General features: G+C 39.3%; 2 non-coding genes across 2 annotated transcripts; both read right to left on the bottom strand.

Moving 5' to 3' along the window:
* Positions 1–218: 218 nt before the first annotated feature.
* Positions 219–292, bottom strand: TRNAT-UGU. Its single transcript has one exon. It is a non-coding gene; the product is annotated as a tRNA-Thr (tRNA).
* Positions 293–4,347: 4,055 nt separating this feature from the next.
* Positions 4,348–4,429, bottom strand: TRNAL-AAG. Its single transcript has one exon. It is a non-coding gene; the product is annotated as a tRNA-Leu (tRNA).
* Positions 4,430–9,739: the final 5,310 nt, after the last annotated feature.

A 9,739-nucleotide genomic window follows, 5' to 3' on the forward strand; every position in this document is an offset into this window, starting at 1 on the left:
AGAGAAACTCAATAAATATTTGTTGGAAAAAAAGATCTGCCGGAATTTAATTCAAAACTTTACAAGGTTCTCATTTTCTTCTTTGAGCTTGGGAATTTTGCCTTCACATAATCCATAATTGATTGCATTAGAGCTGGCAGTACACTGAGTACAGTGGAGAATTCAGGTACAGTACAGGTTAACGAAGAACTGGCTTTCTAGTGGAAATCAAAACCTTAAGGCCCTACTGGGATTCGAACCCAGGATCTCCTGTTTACAAGACAGGCGCTTTAACCAACTAAGCCATAGAGCCCACAGGTGCAGGCAACTTGCCTATAGAATCTATTCCTGCCTTTAAGTAAAATATTCTTGGCGTAACGTCTCTACGCTCTACCACAGCTTGCGGTGAGAAAAGGGGCAAACTCCAAAAATACGTTTTGCTTACTTAGATGCACTGCGGAACTAACACAAACGAAAAAGTTTTCGGGCAGCTTAAATATTGGAACCGTTCATGCTTCAATTAGTCCAAGGATAACTACACGTAAAAGTCAAGGCTACTCACTTTTTCCAAATGTGATAAAGTTTCCTAAAATTAAATTTTGCAGGTACTACTTTTTATCATTTTAATGATTCGTCGTTCGAATGTCCTAAAGGGAATCTCTAACAAAGGAACTCCACAAGAGACTCGTAGACTACCTAGTTGGGCATATGGTGTTCTGACAGTCATTTGCACTCAGGAGGCAGCTGTTTGGAGGGCAGAGGACCGGAGCGTCAACCCCTTCCCAATGTGAGCATCACTCTAGAGATTGTCTTCAGGGCTTATTTTTCTTTAGACTTGACCTCAGCTCGCTCTTACAACCAGTCAGGTTCTATTTTATAATATCTTAGTTCTCTGGGCTGCACTTGGCAAGACAGGGGAGTCAGTCTGAATGTGTCTCTGGGTTAGCAAAGCTTAACACATTTAAGGCTGATTAAAGGAAACATCTGAACGTTCTGTGGAATCTCAATCTTTTTTCCAAAATGAATTATTTGAGCAATTAATTCTGAAGTTTCTACCATGATTTATAATTATAGAGCTCAGGGTGAAAATCAGAAATCACCTTCATTTCTTTGCCACAAAAGCAATAAGGAATATTATCCTGGGATTTTCATTGGAATTCCTTTGGATCGCTAGATAAATTTTAGGGAGAACTGGTAAACTTTTAATCCATACATATGGCATAACACTCCATTTATTCTTTTATTAAATTTATTCCTATAAATTTGATGTTTACGTTATCATAATTTATACTTTAAAATTTTTATTTCTACTTTTTTTTTTTTTTTTTTTTTTGAGACAAGGTCTCACTCTGTCACCCAGGCTGGAGTGCAATGGTGCGATCTTGGCTCACTACAACCTCCGCCTCCCAGGTTCAAACGATTCTTGTGCCTCAGCCTCCCGAGTAGCTGGGATTACGGGGTCATGCCACCACGCCCAGCTAAATTTGTTGTAGTTTTTGGTAGAGACGGAGTTTCACCATGTTGGCCAGGCCGGTCTCGAACTCCTGACCTCAAGTGATCTGCCCGCCTTGGTCTCCCACAGTGTTAGGATTACAGGCGTGAGCCACCGTGCCCAGTTTACAACTGGTGTTTAAAAGTATAATTCATTTTTATACTTACCCTGTATAAAGACACCTTATTAAATTTAATTATTAATTCTAATAGTTTGTAGATTATTTTGAATCTTCCACAGACACAATTTTAATAAAGGATTAAATTTATGGGATAGATTTTAAAAATAAAGGAATTCATTTTCATTTCTTTCTGTTGCCTGAAATGAGGTTGACAGGAGACACAATAGAATCTGTTGTCACCAGTCAGTGCAACTAATTTAATAATAAAAGCTTAAAATAGCTACAACTTTGTATTACTTTTAGAAAATTAAAAATAACAAACATTTATATTTATAAAAACATTAACAGGGATTGGTAATATGTTTGAGGCTAATTCTGCTGCTTCATAAATAGAATAGTAAACAACAGACACACTGACTTCCCACACTTGAATCTTCTGTCAATATATGCCTTGGTAAATGACATGCTCAGGAATTATGAGAGAGTGAATAAACCACTGTTAGGCCTCCCATATATATATATATATATTTTTTTTTTTTTTCCAATGGGAGCACCCAAAAGTTGAGGGAAAAAATGGGTTTTTTTTTTTTTTTGGTAATTATTGGCAACTCAAACCAAAAGAAATAGACAGATTATTCAAAACATATGTTGTGCTAATTGGACAGCCACTTAGGAAAAGAAAAGCTTCAAGCTATGAAACTAAAATAAATTCCAAATACAGGCAAATTGTAAAAGTAAAGAATGAAAAAAAAACCCACCATTATAATTACTAGAAATGCCAAGACAGAAATTTTATATAACTTTGGTACAGAAAACTAATTTTTTACACAAAACTCAGAGACAATAAGAGTTTAACATAATTCACTGCATTAAACAACATTTTAAAAATTCCACTGGAATGTACTTCATCCCCTCAAAAAAGGCATAAACAAAGTGACAAAACATCAAGTAAAACTGGCGGGAAAATATTTGTAACTTATGTTTTAAAGAGTTAATTTTCTTCATTTCTATCTGTTGCCTGAGATAAGGTTGACAGCAGACACAACATAATCTGTTGTCGCCAGTTGGTGTAACCTATTTAATACTAAAAGCAGTATAGAGGTAAGAAGTAAAGGAAGTTTAAAAATGAAACTATAGAAATACAGTGAGGTAATGTCTTTAACCTATCAGATTGGCAAACAACAGCAAAACAAAAACAGTTGTTTGTGGTAGTGCTGCCGAACAGCACTTAAAGATGTTGAATTAGTTTTCTGTAGCTTCTGTAACAAATCACAGTACCACAAACTTGGTGGCCTAAAATAAGTGACTTCTTTTCTCACATTTCTGGAGGCCAAAAGTCCAAAATCAGTATCACCGGTCTGAAATCAAGGTGTTGGCAGGGCTGTGCTCCCTCCAGAGGCTCTAGGGAAGAATATGTCCTTGCCCTTTCCCAGCCTCTGGTGACTGCCCACATTCCTTGGCTGTGGTGGCATCACTCCTATCTGTGTCCCTGTGGTCACATTGCCTTCTCCTATTCTGTCACTGTATAATCTCCCTGTGCCTCTCTCTATTAAAGGCATTTGTGATGGTATTTGAGCTCCACTTGGATAATCCAGGATAATTTCCTTATCTTTAACGTATTCTCCAAAGACCCCATTTTTGGGGTTCTGTGCAAAATAAGCTAATATTCAGAGATTCTAGGAATTAGAATGTGGATATCATATCTTTTGGGGCTTTTTCATTCAGTCACAGGCATTGACATCCTTATTCCTCCATCTACAAACTATGTGATTTAGATGACCGTGGTTATGTGATTAATTGGTTACAACTCCAATTTTCTTTTCTGTAAAATGTGGACTATATGAACTTCCTTACATATTATTGAGATTATTATATGACTCAATATATGTTAAGAATTTATGACAATATCTGGGGCTTAGTTGGAGCTAAATGACTGATAATTGTCATTATTACAATGTTCTGTGCTGGTCATGGTGTTGAGGAAACAGGTTCTTTCTGGGTCCTACAGGAGAATAAATTTGTAATATTTAGGGAAGGAGAATGAGGCAAGAGCCATCAAAATCATCATCACACACATATGTTTTGATTTAGCGATTGCACTCTTAGAAAGTTTTCTAATCCCATGCATCTATTAAATGTGGCTATACATGTTAATTTATTGCAATGTTATTTATATTGTTAAAAATGACTGCTGAAATAAATTCATAAAACTGAATGCTATGCAGACAAAACAAAGAGGGAAGAGGCTCTTTCTTTGTTGACATGGAAATTACTGCAACATACATAGAGTGAAAAAGGCAAGGTGTAATAGAATGGGTTTGGAAAGCATATTTATAGTGGAAAAAAAAAAAAACCTAATAGTGTTTCTATTGGCTTGTACATGCAAAGAATATGCCTTGAATAGAACTCCAGATTTTAATATGGCTGGTTGCCCAAGGGGCCAGAATTGGGTGTCTGACAGGATGGGGTGGGTACACAAATAGACTATCATTATGTATGTACTCTTAAATTTTTGTAATTTTGAATCATGTGAGTTGTACTTTTTATATGAACATTTTTAAAACATAAAAAAGAGCATACTCCCTTGGACATGAAGTCTTATATATGACTGATGGCAGTCTGATTTTACAGCTACTATTTGGTTTTCAACCTACCATTATCAGGATTAAACACCTACCTTGCGCTGGCAGTGGAAAATGTTTCTTTTGCAAACCTCAAGGAGCTTTAGATACTCGTAGTCATTTTGCAATAAGTTTGGCAGCGGTGGGATTCGAACCCACGCCCCCGAAGAGACTGGAGCCTTAATCCAGCGCCTTAGACCGCTCGGCCACGCTACCACGCCTGTATTCTCTTGGAGCTCATCTTAATGATTTAAGAGACACAAGACTATTCTGCGTGTTACTACTTTCTTCTCAGAGCATTTCTATACAAATGATTCCGTAGCGGTCTCAACCACCGACAAAATCTGTAAATAGGTTCCTTGTCCCAGTCCCTTGTCTTGCATCTGAGATTTGCATGTGCTTTCCGTCCTGTTTCTAATACCTGAGAGTAAAGGGACAGGAAACCAGTACCTAATATCCAACAAATCTCAAGAGAATCGGTTCTTAAGAACATGATTAGAAATCACCGCCTAGGCCGACGCAGCACGGGGACTCTGAGGACTCTGAGATCGAATCTCCAGTTTGTCAGCTGCGTTTGGGGGTCTGGAGCAAGATGTTATTTTTAATGTTCGCAACCAGAAAACAGAGGAGCTCTCATCCCGATCCACCCGGAACTCGCGTCTTGGTTTGTGTGTCTGTGCGTGATTTCCTCTTGTGAAAGGGGTGGAAAGAACTATGCAAACAGACCTGCTTTTTTTGCTAAATGTGTTCATGACCTTAGTTTTTAAAGTTCAGGGCGAGGACCAGTTTGTATTTGGTGCGGAGCATCACATCCTCTCCGGACCCTAAGAGGATGTGTGGCCTGCTCACTTCAAGCCCACAAACGCCATCTGGGCTGGCACTCCGACCTCTTCTCCCCTGCTGCAGCCCCAACGCCGCTCATCTTCTTATTTAGTCTCACCTGTCCCGTTAGATGTTGCCCCTTTTTAAACGACCCCCAGTTGGACTATTTCAAATGCCAGCAGCTCCACTTAATAGCTGCAGGGTCATTGGCAAGGCACTTAAGCTCACTGGATCTCACTTTCCTCATATGTAAAACCAAGACAATAAAACTTGCCTTTAAAAATTATAGCAGAATGTTTTGATACAATGGATTTGGGGGACTCAGAGGAAAGGGTGGGAGAGGGGTGAGGGATAAAAGATCACATATTGGGTACAATGTACACTACTCTGGTGACAAATGCACCAGAGTCTCAGAAATCACCACTAAATAACCTATTCATATAGCCAAACACCACCCATTTTCCCCAAAACCTATTGAAATAAAAGAAAGAGTTAAAAAAAAAAATAGCAGAATTTTTATTTTTAGCAAATGCATGTAAATTGCTTAAAACAGCACCTGGCTCATAATAAGCACTCAGTATAGTTCACTATCAGTATTTGCATTACTTATTAGCATTCACTGAACAATTTTTTATATCAAGTACTCAGTCTCATGAATGACACAGTGAGATATCTCATTTCACAGGTAATGAAGTTTTTTAAAGTAACATATTTGCAAGAGAGTCAAGTGAATTATTTTTCCTAAATTAAGATGGCACATGGAAAACTTACACCTCAACCCTACAATTTCAAACATTGGACAATTTTCGCTTTGTCAGATTGCTTTATCTTGTATATTGTTTCTCCCTTCTCAATCATTTCACCTCATCTCTTCCCCCTTGTCTCACCTCTATTTACGCTATTCTGGAGCTCAGGACCTGTGAAGATCCTTCAGGTGACAAGGTTAGGGACATTGATTTTAAGGAGAACTTTGGCAGGCAAGGAGGTGTAGCTTCAGACCCAGGCAAGCCTGCAGCTATGATTTCATTAGAGTTTATCTGCTTTCTGTGTCAGTCATTGCTTTCCGGCTGGGAGCCTTCAGGCTGTGGACCCAGCTCAGTCCCCTTGCGTCTGTATGTCATCTTCTAGTAACATCTTTACACATGTTGTGGTGGGGGGTAGTGTGCAATCTAATGAAGTCTAACATCTCCCAGCAGAAAGTGATGTTTAAGGCACAGTGGGAAAATCCACTGTGTTGTACATTTATTTAATCAAGGGGAAAATCCCAAGATGATTTTTGTAAGTCATATGACATACTTGGAAGGACAGTAAACACATGACATAGCATACATTCTCATTTTACACTCTATTTTGAAAATCTAACTTTTCAGAAAGTTCACATAAACTTGAGAGAGTATAATTAATGGATTTGCTAAGACAGTTAGGAGTGCCTTCTTAGTGCAGGAGGCAGCACATCAGTCTCATAATATGAAGGTCCTGAGCTTGAACCTCAGAGAAGGCATGGTGATTTTGTAATTTCCATATCCTTCTGCTTGAGAAAGAAAAATCCCACCCATTAAGCTTGGATTCCTGCATCACTGACAGACAACATGACTGAAAAATGAGGCTGCAGTCCCTCAAGAACCCTACCAACTTCCTTTGTGAGTTAGATGCTATTTTAATGCACTGACTGCAGTATTATACAATACCACAGTCTGTACCAAATACCATAAATCTTTATTAGTTGCCTTTGGCAGCCGTTGGAAATTACCATGAATTTAGTGGCTTAAAATAACACAAATGCATTATCTTAAATTTCTGGAGGTCAGAAGTTTAAAATGGGTCTTAGGGAGATAATCAATGTGTGACACAGCTGCTTTCCTTCTGGAGGTTCTAGGGAAGAATCCATTCCTTGCCACATTGCTTGACTCACGGCTGCATCACTGATCTCTGCTTCTGCTGTTACATCTTCTCTAACTCTGGGGAGTCTCATGCAGCCTGGTCGATGTGTCTGTTTGGTGATGGGGAGTGCAAACTCAATATCACCCGACTGGCGCAGTTTGAGAAAACTAACCACAACCCGGTGTTGCGGCTTTAGTTTTGCCTTCACCCAATGACAGAACCAGCAGGACAGAGATCGAGATAAACCTATCCCATTCTTAGTTTGCTTTGATAGGAACAAGAGGGCTGTATTCCCTACTGTGGGAGGCTTCCCCAACAGGAAGACCCCTCTAGAAAACTGTCCATGAAGTCATAACTGTCTTGCGTGTGAAGGCAATAGACAGGTGGAAATAGGATCCTGCTCCCCGACAAGATGTGGACAACATGGTCCTGTCCCAGTGACCTTGGAGGCTTTTATGAGACAAGATCCTCCTCAAAGGCAGGTCCTCCTGCCCTGTCATAAATGGACCAAAGGGCCCCACCCATAGCATATGAGCAACTGCCTGCCATGGATCATGGTGTCACTCCTGGAGCCCTCCAATGCTATCGGCTTACCTCTACCCTTGTGAGAAGTCGGGATTCTTGTCTTTAAAACCTCAGTGTCCAGAAACCCCATAAACATCTGAACCCCCACTCCTGTCTCCCCTTCAACCCTTGTTGGTATGTAGAGTCACTCCACCACAGCAAAAACCAGGAGACTGTGGCCCCACTCCTAATTATTCTTCCTGGAGGGAGTAAAGTCAGGACACATGCAAGAAGAGTGGTTCTCCACCCCAATGGTGGCCACATTTTGACTAAGAGTGGATGAGGACCCTCTGTCCAATGTGCTGAACTCTGTGAGGTACTGATGGCTGTGTAGGCCACTACAACAGCAACTCCCTGCTACTTATTTATAGACTCATGGGCTGTTATAAATGGGTCAGCCATATGGTCCAGTGACGGTTGGACGGATAATTGAACAGCCAGGCCAACATGGTGAAATCAAAGGAAATATGGAGAGATATTCCCTTTGAATGGTTAGGAGGACTCAATATTATCAAGGTGTCAGTTTTTCCCAATTTGATCTATAGAGACAACATAATCCCAATCAACATGTCAGCCAGTTATTTGTGGATATTGACAAATAGATCATAAAGTGTATACGGAAATGCAAAAGATGCAGAATAACTACACAACATTAAAGCAGAACAAAATTGAAATATTAGAGAAACACATCTGCCATGTGTTCAGATATCCATTCAGACTCTAATCTGACCAAGGCACCTTCTTCACAGCCCAGATAATGCAGCAATGGGCATGTTCCTATGGTGTACAATGAACTTGATCTTCTCTATCACTTCCAGGCACCCAGAGTAGGAGGGGCGGTGTTAAAGCACTAGAATGAATAACTCAAGCAACAACTACAAAAGGACCATCAGGAAGGACAACTCAACGAAGGGTGGTACTCCTGCTTACTGAAAGTATTTGGGCCTTAAATAGTGCCCTCCAATGAAAGGGAAACATGGCATTGCAACGCATGCTGGGCAATGTTGACTTTGGAAGTGTGGTTGCCTGACGTGGCTACGCCCGAGGAATCCCAATCTCAGTATATCCAACCATAGTGTTTGGAGGTCAAGGCTGCAGGGAGCCACAGTTGAGCCACTGCACTCCAGCCTGGGTGACAGAGTGAGACCCTGTCTCAAAAAAACAAGCAAGCAATAACAACAAAAACAAACAAAAAAACCAGAACAATCTATGCAGTAGATTGACATCCTGGACTATTGCTTCTGGTGGTAGACTGTGTTACATTGTTTGTTATCCTCCATCCAGTGACAATGGTATTTCTCTCACTCATTTAAGTATTCTTTAATTCCTCTCAGTTATCTTTTATAGTTTTTCAGTGTGCAGGTCTTGCACACATTTTTTAACTTACCTTTAAGTATTTCATAATTCTGAAGCTCATGTAAAAGGTATCTTTTTGTTTTAAAAATCCAATTTTTCTTTCCTTTGAATGTTTCACTAACTTAGGATTCTTGGAGTTTAATCCCAGGAATGTCCTGCTTGGTCATGATGTGTTATTTTATAAATGATTGAATTTGATTTGCTAAATTTTTAAGGATTTTTTTCTTCTTATGAGGAACACTGGTTTGCAGTTTCATTCCTTGTATGGCTTTGTCTGGTTTTGGTATTAGGGTAACGCTGGCCTGATAAGTGAGTTCAGATGTGTGGCCTCCTCTTTTGCTTTCTGAAATAAGTTGTGTAAAATTGATATTATTTATTGCTTAAATAGTTGGTAGAATTTACTTGAAACCATCTGGGCCAGATTTTATTTCTTTGTAAGACTGTTATAAAGCATGGATTTCATTTATTTAATCGATGTAGGGCTATTTAGATTATCTATTTCTTCTTGAATACACTTTGTGTCTTTCAAGGAGTTTTTCCATTTCATCCATTGTCAAAGTTATTGGTGAAATACATTCAGAACATTTTCTTGTGTCCTTTTATTATTTGTAGAAGCTCTAGTGATATCTACTCCTTCATTTGTTTCTTTTTCTTTCTCTTTTAATACATAATTTTTTAACTTTTTAAATGTAGAGATGGGGTCTCGCTATGTTGCCCAGGCTGGTCTTGAATTCCTAAGCTCAAACAATCCTCCTGCCTCAGCTTCCCAAAGTGTTAGGCGTGAACCACCATGCCCAGCCTACTCTCACTTGTCATATGTGTGTCTCCTCTCTCTTTTTTCCTGAAGAGTATGGCTAGAAATTTATCAATTTTGTTAATCTTTCCAACAAACCAGCTTTTGAT

The sequence above is a fragment of the Mandrillus leucophaeus genome, unplaced genomic scaffold, assembly GCF_000951045.1.
Source record: "Mandrillus leucophaeus isolate KB7577 unplaced genomic scaffold, Mleu.le_1.0 Scaffold392, whole genome shotgun sequence".
In the NCBI taxonomy this organism is placed as follows: Eukaryota; Metazoa; Chordata; class Mammalia; order Primates; family Cercopithecidae; genus Mandrillus; species Mandrillus leucophaeus.